The sequence below is a fragment of the Anticarsia gemmatalis genome, chromosome 21 (genome assembly GCF_050436995.1).
Source record: "Anticarsia gemmatalis isolate Benzon Research Colony breed Stoneville strain chromosome 21, ilAntGemm2 primary, whole genome shotgun sequence".
Lineage (NCBI taxonomy): Eukaryota > Metazoa > Arthropoda > Insecta > Lepidoptera > Erebidae > Anticarsia > Anticarsia gemmatalis.
In genome coordinates this window covers 7,748,539-7,764,106 of record NC_134765.1, presented here as the reverse complement: position 1 = coordinate 7,764,106, position 15,568 = coordinate 7,748,539, and the positions used below count along the sequence as shown (strand labels likewise).

The 15,568-nt window shown below is 32.7% G+C and overlaps 3 non-coding genes across 3 annotated transcripts; all 3 read right to left on the bottom strand.

Moving 5' to 3' along the window:
• Positions 1-2,862: 2,862 nt before the first annotated feature.
• TRNAM-CAU (transfer RNA methionine (anticodon CAU)) lies at positions 2,863-2,934 on the bottom strand. Its single transcript has one exon. It is a non-coding gene; the product is annotated as a tRNA-Met (tRNA).
• Positions 2,935-3,327: 393 nt separating this feature from the next.
• TRNAM-CAU (transfer RNA methionine (anticodon CAU)) lies at positions 3,328-3,399 on the bottom strand. Its single transcript has one exon. It is a non-coding gene; the product is annotated as a tRNA-Met (tRNA).
• A 1,074-nt stretch (positions 3,400-4,473) lies between these two features.
• Positions 4,474-4,545, bottom strand: TRNAM-CAU (transfer RNA methionine (anticodon CAU)). Its single transcript has one exon. It is a non-coding gene; the product is annotated as a tRNA-Met (tRNA).
• Positions 4,546-15,568: the final 11,023 nt, after the last annotated feature.

Below are 15,568 nucleotides of genomic sequence, written 5' to 3'. Positions count from 1 at the left end.
CGAAACTTGTGCTCTTTGCTTGCACCATTTGAGTATAATTTGTATATAATATATATAATTTTGTTACGTTGAACGTTAATGAGTTAATGAGATTGCTTTTTCGCTATTTTATTTTATGAAATGTAACTAACTAGCAATTGCTGGAAACTAATTGATACTATTGAAAAGGTCTTCTGAGCAACATACGGAAACCGTAACCGTGAAAAGTCATTTTCAGCGATAAAGAAAATTTCGCCTCCTAAATTTTAAATACTTATTATTAAAAAAAATAAACTTCATAAACCCATCAATAGACAAATATTTATTCCACAAAGATACAAAATAAATTTAAACATTCGAGATATTGTAGTTCCTAAAATATTCTTTTACTTAACTTTTACCACACGTTTCTACCAAAACCATCAAGAGATCGAAGTTTCCAACCGTCAAAGTTAGATAGATCCATTTCAAGATAGACAATATAGCCAGTGCAGTGGGGAGCTCGATCTCCAATTACCATTAGCGTCGCCAACCAATAAATATTTTACACAGTACCTATAAACGGTATTGACATTTAGTAGGGAACTATCCGCACTGTATTCTGCAACTAATATGATACGAGAGTCTGTCTGCTTGTAGTTCAATCACAAAAATTGAAGACAACATTTTGGTTGATTGACGTTTACTACAGAACACTGTAGGTAAGTTAGACGGACACAAAAATCTTTATATTTTTGTAGGCGAGGCAGAAACTTAAATGAAGTTCTACTCATATTTTAGATTTATAGTTATTTGTACTATTTACAATTATTATTCTTATCTACGAAAAATAGTTCTTTAAATTAGACAAAGATCTACAGAATACATTTTGGAAACGTTAGCTCCAAAGATTCCTTTTTATGTTAGTTTCTTGATGACTCCAGAATTGATTTACCAAATTTTGCTGCAATTCAGCACCTAAATAAATACATACTTATAAACTGTTTGTTTAAAATTTTACGTATATGTAGAACGAATTTAGATTGACGAATTCAAACAGGCAACGACACAAGCCGTAACTAGTAGGTTAATATAACAGCATTACGGTTCAGCTCAATTGTGGTGTAATTGGCAATATTCCGGCGCGTCTCGCCCAAATGTCGCTTACATACATTATTAATTGATATTGGCTCCAGTGACATCGTCTTTCGGGTTATAGCTGTTAGACCGAAAAGGCAAGGTGAATGGGATTGTTTGCGGTTAATGAGTGCTTTGAGGTTCTGAATCTGTTTCTGTAGTTAATTTACTTTGGATTCATTCATGATTGGGCTACAATGTTCGAGGAAGAACAGGACAGAAGATGGGTAAGTATTATATAAATCAATGGGATAAAAAGTTCAATTGATGAATAGTATATGCAAATCCATTATCTATGGGTGTATAAATATTCCAATCTAATAATTAATTATGCGGTTTAAGGTGACTGTAACTTAACAGTTTACTTAAACATATAATACAAGAATTCCTAAAATTACAGTTATTTGATATAGCATATTTAGCATAAATCTGCTGTGTATTTATTTGTTAATAAGAAAAACTTCCATCAGTATCTATAATTTTTAAAACGACTAGTACTAAATAAGGACAATGTGTCAAATTATACATAGCCCGACTTCTTAAAAGAGAGTCTTGAAATGCACGACTTTTTTAGAGTATTATTGTGATTTACCTAATAAGTCCAAAAATCGACCGCTGCGTAAGTCTGAATGACATTAAAATGTGTATACCTCCTTGCAAACAAGGCTCTCTACTAAGTTGTCGAACTATATTAAGTCATGATTCTTGCTTTAGTAAACATTAACAAAGTAGACAGTATACAAGTTCATAAATAAATTAATCTTGATTAATCTGTTTAGTTACCAACTAATGTTTACGAACCATTAGTCTTGATAGTTTCGTTCATCAATTTATATTCACTAGTAGGTAGGGCTTGGTCTTTTTATGAAAATGTAGAAACATGATAGATGTATAATGCCGAGTCTAGGTTAAAAAGTTACTTAGTACGTTATTTCGCCCTACCTTGATCTTCATAATCCTACTAATATTATGAATGCGAAAGTTTGTGAGAATGTGTATGGATGGTTGTTACTCTGTCACGCAAATACTTCTGAACCTATTACGATGAAATTTGGTACATAGGTAGCTGAATACCCAGAATAACACAAAGGCTGCATTTTTAGGGATCGGGATTTACACGGGAAGGGTTTCCACGCGGACGAAGTCGCGGGCGGCCTCTAGTTTATAATATTTGTACGTAATGCGACAAAATGTATGGAGCCTTTTATGTATTTTTATACCACCACTACTACATTTTATGCAGATAAATTCTATTCTATTCTATTCATCTTCATAGATGGGTGACCGGTTTGTGTTATTTGAGTTGATAGTCTATGTACTTCGAGGAGCATTTTAAACACCTATTCCGTTTTTGATTGGTTAATAAAACCCTATTAAGTTGTTTCCAAAGTCTATGTATGATTTTAATAACTGTGACACCAAATAGATCACTAAATTAAAAAAATACGATAAAAATATAAATCTGGCGAAAATGTGGTCATTATACAAGTTTTAGCTTATTTTTGTAGTTTTTAGTATTTTTTTTCGTTTTAGATTTTGTGTATGTAAAAGTAATTTGTAAATATTCTTACATAAATAATAATTTCATCTAAATAAAAAAATATTTATTATATCATAGGTACATCGATAAGACAAACAGCGGCCAGCTACGATAGAAAACTAAATAAAAGATTTAAGTAAAGTTTTAGTATAATTTTCGTATAAAAACTTAAAAATGATGTAGTAAAAGTTTTCATGAGTGACAAAAACCAAGTGGTGTTTCGGCTTTAGCAGAGCGTGGTTTCGATCCACGGACCTCTGGGTTATGGGCCCAGCACGCTTCCACTGCGCCACTCTGCTACGATAACTAGAGCTGAAATACGTCAGTACTATTGACTCGCAAAGTTTATTCCATCGAGGCTTACAAGGGTTAAATATTTTGAATGGACAGATACTGTGTTTGTATTGATGTAGGTTGAATTATTTCGCGTCAAGTGAATAAATATTTTATGTATTTAAAATGTTTTTTTCTAATGTGACTTAATTGCCCATTTTCCTCTATAGAAACATTATTTATGCTATCGGCGAAATACAATAACAATAAATACTTTAAAAACATTTAAAAAATAAAAACACAGTAAATTCTAAAAATACGATGCAATCTAGCAAAAAGACACTACAGTTTTTAAAAAACATACTATAAATTTTATACAAAAAATTCATGGCCTGACAAAAAACACGAGGTGTTTCGGTTAGCAGAGCGTGGTTTCGATCCACGGACCTCTGGGTTATGGGCCCAGCACGCTTCCACTGCGCCACTCTGCTACGATAACTAGAGCTGAAATACGTCACTACTATTGCCTCGCAAAATTCATTCATTCGAGGCTTAAAAGAGTAAAATTTTTTCATAGACACATACATATCGTCCCCGTAGAGCGAAAAGTCATTAACTCGAGTTAATGATTTCTTTTTTTATGACGCCATTGAAATCGCGATATTTTTCTCTAATTTTCTGTCTAATCCTCATATCTGTAGCTATTATAGTTTTTGTTTTAAAGAATGTGAAAATTAACCAGGTCAACCCTTTTGAGCTGAAAATAAAATGAGCAAATTAACTAATTTTAGTTAATTAATATTCATTTCTTAAGATTGTATCTAACCCATACTTAAAAAATACCTAAAACGACTTAATTACTTTTCCCTTGAATTATCTCTGCATATTAAAATTATTATTAGCAATTGTAAAATCACTAAATAGATTTAGTTATTTTTCACATCGGTACACGCATTTCATACTGTGTTAAAAATCAGTAACTCTGATCAAAAATTAACTAACTCGAAGTTATGTTACATATTCAAAAAATAAAATTAACTAATTTATTTATTTTAATAATTCCAAGTGTTCAGACAATATTTTCTTAATGTAGTCTGTATTAAAAATAAACTTTGTTATAATTTCCTTCATTTAAGACTATAAACGTAGAGATAGGTTACTGCAATCGTAAGTTATGAATTTTTATATTTTTAAAAACTTTGAACAGCCATATCTCAAAACAAGGTTTTTCGAGTTAATGACTTTTCGCTCTACGGGGACGATATAGATACTGTGTTTGTATTTTTGTAGGTGGTCGCGTCAAGTAAGTACATAAAAATTTTATGTATTTAAAATGTTTTTTTTAATGTGACTTAGTTGCCCATTTTCCTCTATAGAAACATTATTTATGTTATCGGCGAAATACAAAAACAATAAATACTTTAAAAACATTTAAAAAATAAAAACACAGTAAATTCTAAAAATACGATGCAATCTAGCAAAAAGACACTATATTTTTAAAAAACATACTATAAATTTTATACAAAAAATTCATGGCCTGACAAAAAACACGAGGTGTTTCGGTTTAGCAGAGCGTGGTTTCGATCCACGGACCTCTGGGTTATGGGCCCAGCACGCTTCCACTGCGCCACTCTGCTACGATAACTAGAGCTGAAATACGTCAGTACTATTGACTCGCAAAATTCATTCATTCGAGGCTTACAAGGGTTAAAAATATTATTTTCATGAACAGATACTGTGTTTGCATTGATATTAAGGAAGTACAATATAAATATTTAAAGTTTTTAAAATAATTTTGTTTAATTTGACTTACTTGCCTATTCTCCCCTAAAGAACATTTATTATTATAAGCGAAACACACTGAATGCGATAAACATCTAACACACTATTTGTTTAGTAAGTTAAGCAATCTATGCCGCGGCCGTCTCATAGATGGGTGACAAGTTTGTGGTAGTAGAGTTGGGAGTCCATGTAATTCGAGAAGCATTTTGAACACATATCCCTGTTTTAGAAGAGATTTTCATATAAGAGTTTATATAATCAGTAAGTTAAGCAATCTCTGCCACGTTCGTTTGGTAGATGGGTGACCGATTTGTGGCATTTGAGTTGAGTGTATAATAATATGTGCTTCAGAGACCATTTTAAAGAATATTAAAATTTTTGTTGATTAAGGAAACGCCAATCATTTATTTCAAAGGCTGGGGATGGTGTTATTAACTGTGACAAAAAATAATGCAATATGAAAAGCCAGTAGAAACCGTTTTCTATTGCTATATAAACTAGCTAACATTGCTCTCGTTTTTTCAGATAAACCTAGTTAAAAAGTTGAAACACATGGAGCTATCGCGTTTAGAACTTTGACACTTCGATTTAAAGTTTGTTACCACTGACCCAAAGCTGGAATAAAAGTACGACTTTATTTTAAAAGTAAAATGGCTGGATGCTTCGCCTTTTTATTTGCATTCGAGTTAGGACTTTTGTTTAGGATTCAAAATAATAATATCTAGTATTTATTATCTTTTTAAAAAGATTTTTTAACGGTATAAGTTACATTAAATACGACATTTTCTGAAATTGAATGAATCTTTTTAATTTTAAAATAAGCGTCTAATGGCGACCTATCATATTTTAATACGTAGAAAATTGTAGGACCTTTTCACATAATCCAAATTATGCATGATTAGATTATGCAAGTAACTTTAGAATTAGTTCCTAGTAGATATCTAAAAGTTGCTTATGAACAAAGTATATTCTCAATACTCAAAAAAGAAAATCACGACAGCATACAAGTGCGTTAAAGACGCTCAACATATTCTCTCTCACCAGTAAGTATTATCACTGTAAAAGTTCAATGACTCACAATTTTCCATCACACATACCAAAAAGAAGCATATCAATAACCATAACGATACCAGCAACTCCTTAATTCACGTACAATCCGCAAGAAAAAAACTATCAACGATATCGGCTATTAAAAATATACATACCACGATCGGAGGTTACCCCTCAAGCAGACCGTAATAAAATGCTCGGTTTACGTTTTACTGCTGCCCTAACGTAGGATGGCCTCCACGATGAAAATGAATGGGTTTTTATATTGCCGACTATACTGTTAGGCCATGAATAAAGTTAGGTTTTAATCAAAATAACCGAACGTTTTATATCATGGTTTTATATTAAGATGTTTTATTGATCGGTGAAGACGAGAATACCTATTCTTAGGATTATGAATTGACCTAAATATGATAATATGTATTTATTTCTTAACACGCGATTGTCGGTATGTTTTGAAATGAATAGTTCAATAACTAAGTTGGATGATGAAATCATACCAATTTCACTTTAAAGAACGCTACAGTTTGAAATCTTAGTTCCCTTAAAAACTATACTTTTAAAATCAGACCTCCAATTCAAAAGGGTATACTTAAAAGGGTATAAGTCTATACTTATAAAGAAAACGTGAGGATACTAACATACCTAAGTATTAAATAGTGTATGAAATTTATCTACCCGTACTTGTCCGCCGCTTTAGTCTGGCTTTTATAAAGAGACGGTAAAAAAAGGTTTATGATGACTTAGCACTATTAAATACGAGTAGCAAACGAGATACCTAAAAATCCATATTTCTTATACTAATACTACAAATTCAAAAGTCTATCTGTAAATCTATTACGCTTTGACAGGTAAATTGCTGAACCAATTTTAATGAAAATTTGTGCGGAAGTCATCTCCAAAAGTCGCTTAACTAATTAAATTTTTCGACACCCTATATTTGTAGCATTGCATATTATTCCTCCGAGAAAACATCTGACGTTGATTGAAATGATTAATTACAACTTTTACCTGATTTTGTTCATGTAGGTGTTTAGATTTGGTAATAAACAGGTTTTGAACATAATAATATGAAGTTGGAAGCAACTTATGGGGCTGCCTCTCTGAAGAAATGTGATTAACTTACAGCAAAATTATAACCTAAACTATCTGTAATCGGCGAAAATAGGAGTAAGATGTGATGAAGAGTAAGACTTTATTCAAAACATTAAAAGCTTTTGTATAAAGTAGGATATTTTGAAAAAAAAAACAATTTTACTTTACTAAGAAAAAAAGTAATTATGTACACACAGTTCAGTGCCCTCAGTAAAAGCACAGACTGTCATTAGTTATCACCTAGCGCCGAGATGTTTGCTTTGGAAGGCTTTCACAAAAAAAGGTTTAAAGTTCGCACAAAATGAAAGTGCTCCTTGAAGCGCGTTTCCTTTGCTGGAACTTAGACCGTCAGAAATTCAACGGGCTAGGCAAAGAGCTAGATATAGTAATTTGTATTTTTATGAAATAACTAGCGCCAGCTAAAAGCTAGCGCGACTATGAGGGCGTAGACTTTTGTTTTCGCATTATTACATCATTTTTTGTTTCAGATTTTTCATATACTAGTTTTTTTTTTCATTTTAATGGGGTTTTTTTCAATAATCCTCTCTTAGTGCTTCACTACCACACTTTCTTAGGATTCTTCATACTGAATTTTCAACTTTCTATGCTGAGTCAATCAGTAACGGCAGAGTTTTATATGCCTTCCCATATAGACTGATGGATTTCCCGGCATACTTTTAAGTCATTTTAATTTTGTTATTTATATAGACAATAGTAGTGGTAATTAGCCTCCTGTTATTCTCTATAGATTACTTTTATCTTTCAAGTCATAAAAAATACTAAAAATTATTATATATTTACGAGTTTGATAATGGAGTAATCCTATGTTTGATAATAAATTTGATGTCCGATTTCTATTATGTAAGTTAATTAACTAAAAGAAGTTGTTTTATTGTATAATGCTTAGTTACGAGTGTAAAACTTTGAATCATTGTTTACACAAATTTTGTCGAGTCCTATCCTGGGCGAAAAACATTAAACCAAGCCCGAAATTCGAACAGATGAAATCGCGCGCAGAAACTAGTTATCAATAACATTTAAAAGCTTTTAATGATTAAAAACCCATTATGAGAGCATTAAACAGCATTTTGCAGATCGCCGTAATCCGTTGGCACATAATCAAATAAATGAGTGCGACAAATGAATAATCGATAAAATTTAATTTTCTCAACTATAAAATGCTAATTGATTAAAATTTTCAGTCATTAAAGTCTCACAAAAGGCGAATTTCGATAATTGTTTTGCTTTTTGTGTTGTGATAAATAATTATTGGTATTTAAGTTTTATGACTCACGATAACATGTTATTGTCCTGTGAGTATTTTTAAATATTTTCAGGCTGTATTTATTAAATTTCATAACAAACATAACCTTTTAAAACAAAAATGTCTTGAGAAATTTGAAATCTATCGCAATGCAACGGTCTATTTTTCCTATAATGTCTTTATGGAGACTTTAGATCATCTCTGTGCTAAACTTCGTTCCAAATCGACTATCCGTTTTTCGTAATGAAGCAATAGATATGTATTTATTACTAGCTGACCCGCGCAACTTCGCTTGCGACACATAAGAGAACATAATTTTTCCCGTTTTTGTAACATTTTTCACTGGTACTATGCTCCTATTGGTCGTAGCGTGATGATATATAGCCTATAGCCTTCCTCGATAAATGGGCTATTTAACACTGAAATAATTTTTCAAATCAGACCAGTAGTTCCCGAGATTAGCGCGTTCAAACAAACAAACAAACAAACTCTTCAACTTTATAATATTACTTTATTAGTATAGATTAATAATAACATTTCTTATGCACTAATAGAAATAATCTTGAAATTTTGAGCAAGCCTAGCTCTTGCCCTACATTGTAGTGTTCGCGACAGCTGTCATAGTCGGGGAGCTATTTAATTAGTTCAATGTTGACGCGACGTGGACTCAGTTGCAATAACTTTACAATTCAACTCTTTCTTACTTAAACATTTAACTTGGCTTATTAAATCTTTTGAAGATAACTCTATTAATGTCACAATACAGAAATAGAGTGGCGGAATTCTTAGGTTTTGTATAATTTTTGTCTAGTTACTAAATGATTATCATTGGCATATCATCGCGGCGCTTGCAAGATCGCGTAAGAGCACTTTATTAATATCGCGTAATAGCAAAAAGCAGAAAATTGAAATATTGTGCCTGCCGACTCTAGCCTTAGAGTCGATATTTCATATTATATTGCTGAATTTAAACAAATTATAAACCTAGGAATTCGGATTTCCGTATGCAGACATCGACTAGTTAAAACATTTTGAGAATTGTTAAGGTCAAACCTTGCAGATTATTTGTACGTGTTTATAATACACAATACACATATTTACCAGAATTTATTTTACTGTATTAAAAACGCCAGAAAGTTTATTAATCTAGAAATCAAACCAAGAAATTTGGGACCAGTTGTTGCATTTTTAATTGACTGCTATAATGTCAACTGACACAGGACTCGAATTTCAATTTCATAAAACACATACTAAAACATTTTAAATCTTCCTTATAGTAAGTTAATGAGTAGATAACAAATTAAGCTATATATTCTAGTAACAGTTTCACAATATTTTGTAAGACAATGTTTGTTCGCCGTTCGCCTCGAGGAATCGCCGCCTGTCGTAGTAGCTCAGCCACTCAATTAGTTTGCAGTTAACTAGCTCCCCGACTACAATGTTCCCGAAGGCTATGGTAGTGCAATATTTATTATAGTTAATTTTTATTTTGTTTTAAGAACATTTTTTCAACAATACTTGTTGGATTTGACTGCGTTTATAGTCCGGGTGGTGGTTACAATACGACTATAACTGTTCACGAAGTTTCGGGTGCTATGCTCGGGTCGGGAAAAGTGCTTGTAGGTTTGATTTTTAACTCATATTCATAGAGTTCAGGCGCTCATTATACTCAATGTTGTATATTTTAACGATTACTCTATACATAAGGCCGAGTTCCAAAATCAACCTTGTCATAAAAATAATAAAGGTAGAGAAAGAAACATAATAGCCAGTCATAATGAAAATAATATAATTCCTACTCATTAAAAAAAGCGGACTTAACAAACGACAAACATAATTAACTTACTCCAAAATACATTTCCCATTCTAAAATACTATTATTTCGGTAAAAACTCTCAAATCCAAGATACAGTCACAGACATTCAAATTAACAAGGTTTTTTAACAGGCATAGTTACTCAAACTTACTGTTCGTACTAACTGTTTCGACAACACTCAACATTTTATAAAAAAAATTTAAAAATTTTCAGCTGAAAAATAATAACAGACCTAGTTACAGTTTGCTCTAAAAATTGTTTATAGTTTTTACCTAGTTTTAGTGCGGTTTGAAATCCATTTGACTGTGATATTTTTGTCATAGATGACTGTTGAAATGATTTGTTTGTGATATTCGTAGGTATTTTTTGTGTCTTCAGTGGTTTTTACAAAACGGTTGATTTCTACTGTAGCTTTGAAAATATATTAGCTTTACAAGCAGTTTATAAGCAGTGCTATACGTGTGATAAAGTTTGGATGTGGAATATGGCGCAAGACAGACAGGTATGGAAGGAAAGAGGGGAGGCCTTTGCCCAGCAGAGGAACACATGAAGGGCTAATTAAAAAAAAAACAGTTTAAAACTTACTTACTTAGGTTCGTATCCCACCCGGGACAAATATTTGTGTAACGTTAAAACGGTCGTTATTTTTTAAAAACAATCCATATAATTCAAATAATGAACATTCATTTGTTCTTAAAGCACTAAAATGTTTAAAACAATTACAGTTTCACATTTACGTTTATTGGTTCCTAAAGCACTAACCTCCGGTTTCTGAGGCACATTTAGGTGCAGTTTATCTATTCAATAGCGTTAAAACTCATACATTAAAACGCTATTGAATAGATAAACTACCGGTAAATATACTCAGAAACCGGGGGTTAATGTTTAAAATACCATTTCACTTTTTCTATCATCCTGTTACCTTCTTAAAGTATCTAATAGTGCAAGTAAGAATTCACACCTTAGCACAGTACTATTTGGAAAGTCGAGAAAATAAAACTTACATTTCCGAAATTCCCGTTACCCAAGAAACAATGTACTAAACTAGCTACAAACGCCTTCGGTGTCCCGCCACCATTCAAGGCATGTACGGTTACCTCAAGACCTTGGCTTCCAGCGGTAGTCTACGTTTGTCGACCACAGCCGCGTTTAACCAGGGTTAGAATTCAAGACGTGTTTATAGGCATGTGGCCTGCCTGAATCGCTTGGTGGCCAAAATATTCTATTCATGTGCTAGACGTGTGAAAAAGTTATTGATTTATGTACGGGAAATTAACAGACAAATTACATTAATGTAATAATATACAAAACTAGATTCAATCTACGACTTCGTTCGTTACAAATTGGCTATGCATCAAAAATTTGTTAATAATAGTGAAAGGACAAGCAAATGTAGAACTAGATTGATTAATTTTGAAGTCATTTCTTCTTTGTAATATTGACGACATTATACCCACCAACATCCACAAACATTCTTATATAATTATTTATATTCCTTAATGAGTGAAATCAAGTGCAATTTACCAGAAAATTACTGTAGGAAGGAAATACATATTTTGGGAAATAAAATACTTTTCCCGCTTAATATTGAATATCAAGGAGGAAAATACTCGTATTAATATTGTGGAAGATCTCTTACGCTTGTAATGAACAGCAAAACGGGTTCCGACATGCAGAAATATGATGATAAATAGGAATTACTTCCTAAACAAAATTGATTAAAAACCCGAATAGAAATAGTTTCCCAAATAATAACACACATTTTTTTACAAAACCAGAAGAATTTTTCTCGCCACGATCGATTTTATACACCCAAATAGCTATCAAGAAATGTTGTATCTTCAATCTTTAAAACCTAACCAGAGCCCCTAGCGCATTCCTAAGGAACTAATTTTAAAGGAACAAGAACTTTATTCTTTTATTTCTTCCTTCTTTTCATTGCAATAGACACGTTGTTCATAATATTGATGCATTTGTTGCAGACATGTATCAAAGTCTAGCAGCAATATTCGGAAGACAAGCCCACACTGGTTTATGCAAAGCAAGAGCTTGGAGACAAGTATGCCTTACCGCATGGAGTAACGGAATCGACAAGTGGATGAGCTGACAGAGACACACTGAGATTAAAATAAAGACCAATTACAGAGACATGATAATGAACAAGTTTACTGTATGGGGTTGCTATAAATGTCATTTTCACTAGCAAAAGCAAAGCTATTTTATGCCGACTACAGGTGCTCCATTTTCTACCGAGAAAATTTGGATGAAAATTAGATCAGCGTCTTTTACGGCCGTCATAGGAACTATTTTGGCAGTACATTTTAAATGTCAAACTCTCGATACTCGAAAGTACCGTCTGTACAGCACCGCGCTACAGTTCTAGCCAGCAAATTTTGTGTTGTTACTAGTGTACGCCAAAAAAATGGTCACTATATAATACATTGCTGCATTGACGTAACGTGTTAATGACTATAATCTAAGGGAGAAAACAATGTTCAGCAGAGTGGCTTTCAAATAGTTGTCAGCTGAGATACGTGATAGCTCCCCTGGACACTTTACACTTTTTTGACGAATTAATACACAGATGCTACAAAATATCTAAAACATCAAGAAATAGTTAATGTGTAAAGACAAAAATAGGCACTATCCTGCACATGCCTAGTTAAAACCGAGTCTTCCTCAAACGAATGAATGACTGACTGGAACGACTACTAGGAATAGGTCTATATCGAAACATTCGGATCGGCTGATACACTTCACTCTTGTTAGGACTTCGCGGAATAGGTATCTAAGTGAAGTCTATTATCGTCTTCTAGGTAATAGAGTAAGCATTGGACAGACGGAATTAGGTTGTCTATTCATATGTCTCGGAAATCGTAGAATCGAAATGGATAATAGAAAATCTATGAAATGATACCCGCATGCCTATTCGATGTTGTGAATAATACGCTAGGATATTTTAATTTTAACAAAATAATTCATCTTCTAGGTTTGTTTGAGTTTGCCAAGCGTTTTCTAAGTTTATATTTTTCTAAAGAACTAGCCAAAAGGTAAATCAATATACTAGTAATTGGTCTCTTCATTATTCTCTCTAGTCTATGTAATAACAATCGACCCCACATACCATACATAGAACTTTAATGTTAGTCCGGTAACTATTTTCAAGTGGACAAAATCGCTTGTAAAAGCTATTAAATAATATTAAATCCCATTAATGCAATACACGATCGGCAAATTTTATCTGATTTGAAGTTCATTTCACTATCTCTTGGACCAGTTTCCTTACTATATAATTTATGTATGTACCTCGAATTTCGTCATTTACTCCCCAAATTTGTTCTCTCGTTACACAACTAGCATGACTGACGAGACACGGCGCCGTCCCGCCCTGAAACGACCAGCCAAACGGACTCCTTATTTGAAATGCAAAGGGTCGCATGTAGCTTCACTTAGGCTAAATACAGGCTTGAGATTTTTACGAACGTAACAAAGAATAGTTTATTGACTTAGTTGTAAAATTAGCCACTTATCAAATGAAGAAAAAGAAATGAGTTTAACTGTCTATTCCAAACGTGATATGGCATAATTAATGCCGATTTAGATTTTACTACTTTAGAATCTATAAAAAAATCTGAAGAAATTTCACTGCGCAATTAGTATTCGTTATAGTAATTGATACTTATCTATCTGAAGTTAAACAAAATACTTATGCCAGAAGTATATATCAGGCACAGCTAATAGCAGTAGCTTCTCAAAAATACAAAGCAAGACTTACAAAAGAGATACAAAGTCAAAATCTTCAGTACCGGATCGGAAAAATCTTCAAGTAGCTTACACAAATCCTGCAAAATTGGCAGTTAAACCAAAATAATAATGGCTATTGAAATGTTTCATTGTGGACGTATTCCTATTTCCTACCCGTATCGATTCTATCGGCCATCGTTTTAATTTAAACGGCATTGCTAGAGATTGGTCGTGATTGCCAGTTTGTGGGAATACTCGATTGGTTTGTGGAACTACATACACTCTGAATTCTGTGCTAGTATTTTAGTGAGGTTTTGCTTAATCAATGGCCGTGTTGTGGAAAGGTGTATCTGGTTTGATGATCAACGAATTTTGGGATAAAGTCAGAGGCAATCCTTCATTCATTAAACTACTAGATAACTATTTATGAGGTAGTTTAGAATTACTATTTGTTTTCATTTTACTGTTATTTCACTAAGCAGATAGGTTATATGATACTTGTTTACAGACTATGAAAATAACCCTTAAAGTTTTACATGTAACAGTTACTTATATACCGTCCGCTTAAAAAGCCAATAATATAGGTACCTTTCAAACGATTGATCTTTTTTGTTGAAATTAAAAAGTAATCAATCTTACTCAGATAAGAGGTTTATGATAGCCCTTGATGTCAATAAAAAATCCTTTTTTTCATCATTAAAGCGATTCTGAGGTAAAAAAATTGATATTACAATCCTAAGAAGATATAGCTGAATCAAACAATTAATCGAATTCCATATTCAATTAAAAGTAAAAATACAAAAACAAAATATAATAATAATATCAAAACAGACTCATTATAATAATTCTAAAAATAGGAAAGAATACATATGTGATATATTTTATTATATATTTCAGGTTTCGTAGTCACAGCAGATTTCAATTTTAGACTACTAACGCCATCTATCTCATTCTACCCATACTACACACGCAATGGCGGTCTTAATAATTCACCGCGCTAATAAACTCCGTATTTAAAACCAGCTGTTCTTGCCTAAAAGGGTTTTTAACCTTTACTTCATCTAAAAAGGGTTAAGAGCTTAAACATGTGGTTTCGAGACTTGATAAATGAGTTCACCTTATTATAAATGAGCCGCAAACCAAGGCATGACGTTTAAGAAAGAATTTGTGCAAAGAAAGTTTTATTTTACCTATTAGTATGATTAAAAAGCTTAATGCCTTTGGCTTTTTCATATTACTGCTTACGGAGACCGCAGATTCGCTAATTTTGGAATGGACGATCGGAAAATGAGTCGTTTTCTGAAGCTGGACAACAACTGGAAAGCAACTAGCAGCGCCAAACTTGAACAGATATTTTAAACAAAACTTGTAATCGGCCAGAACATTGATATGATCTGGCCTAAGTTTTGTTTGGCTGGACATAGTGCTAGATTGTTTAACACCAAATCTTGAGCGAACTTATTCCCACGACAGTAAAATTCAATCCCAAAAAGCAATCTTCATTCACCTCTCCAGGTTTTCCTCAAAGAATAGAAGTACATTCAGTATCAAAACACAGACGTATGCAAAACTAGCGAAATAAATAAAATGGGATCTTTTCCCTCGGCGTATCCTGTTACTTCTCACCATGTTATTTCAATGCGCTGATATAGAAACATTGGATTTTCGTCCGTGCTCACTCATCAATACAAATGTCTGTTACACTTGGTATACTTACGTGCAACTGAAATGTACAGCAAAAATAATAAAACTGTACACTGTACCTCGATTCTCTACCACTGTCGACATAGCCGGCTAGCTATCGACATTTTAACATTTAGAATGTACTGCCAAAATTTTTCCTACGACGCACGTCCGAGGCGCTGATCAGATTTTCATAAAAAATTTCTCGATGACTAGACGGTTATCG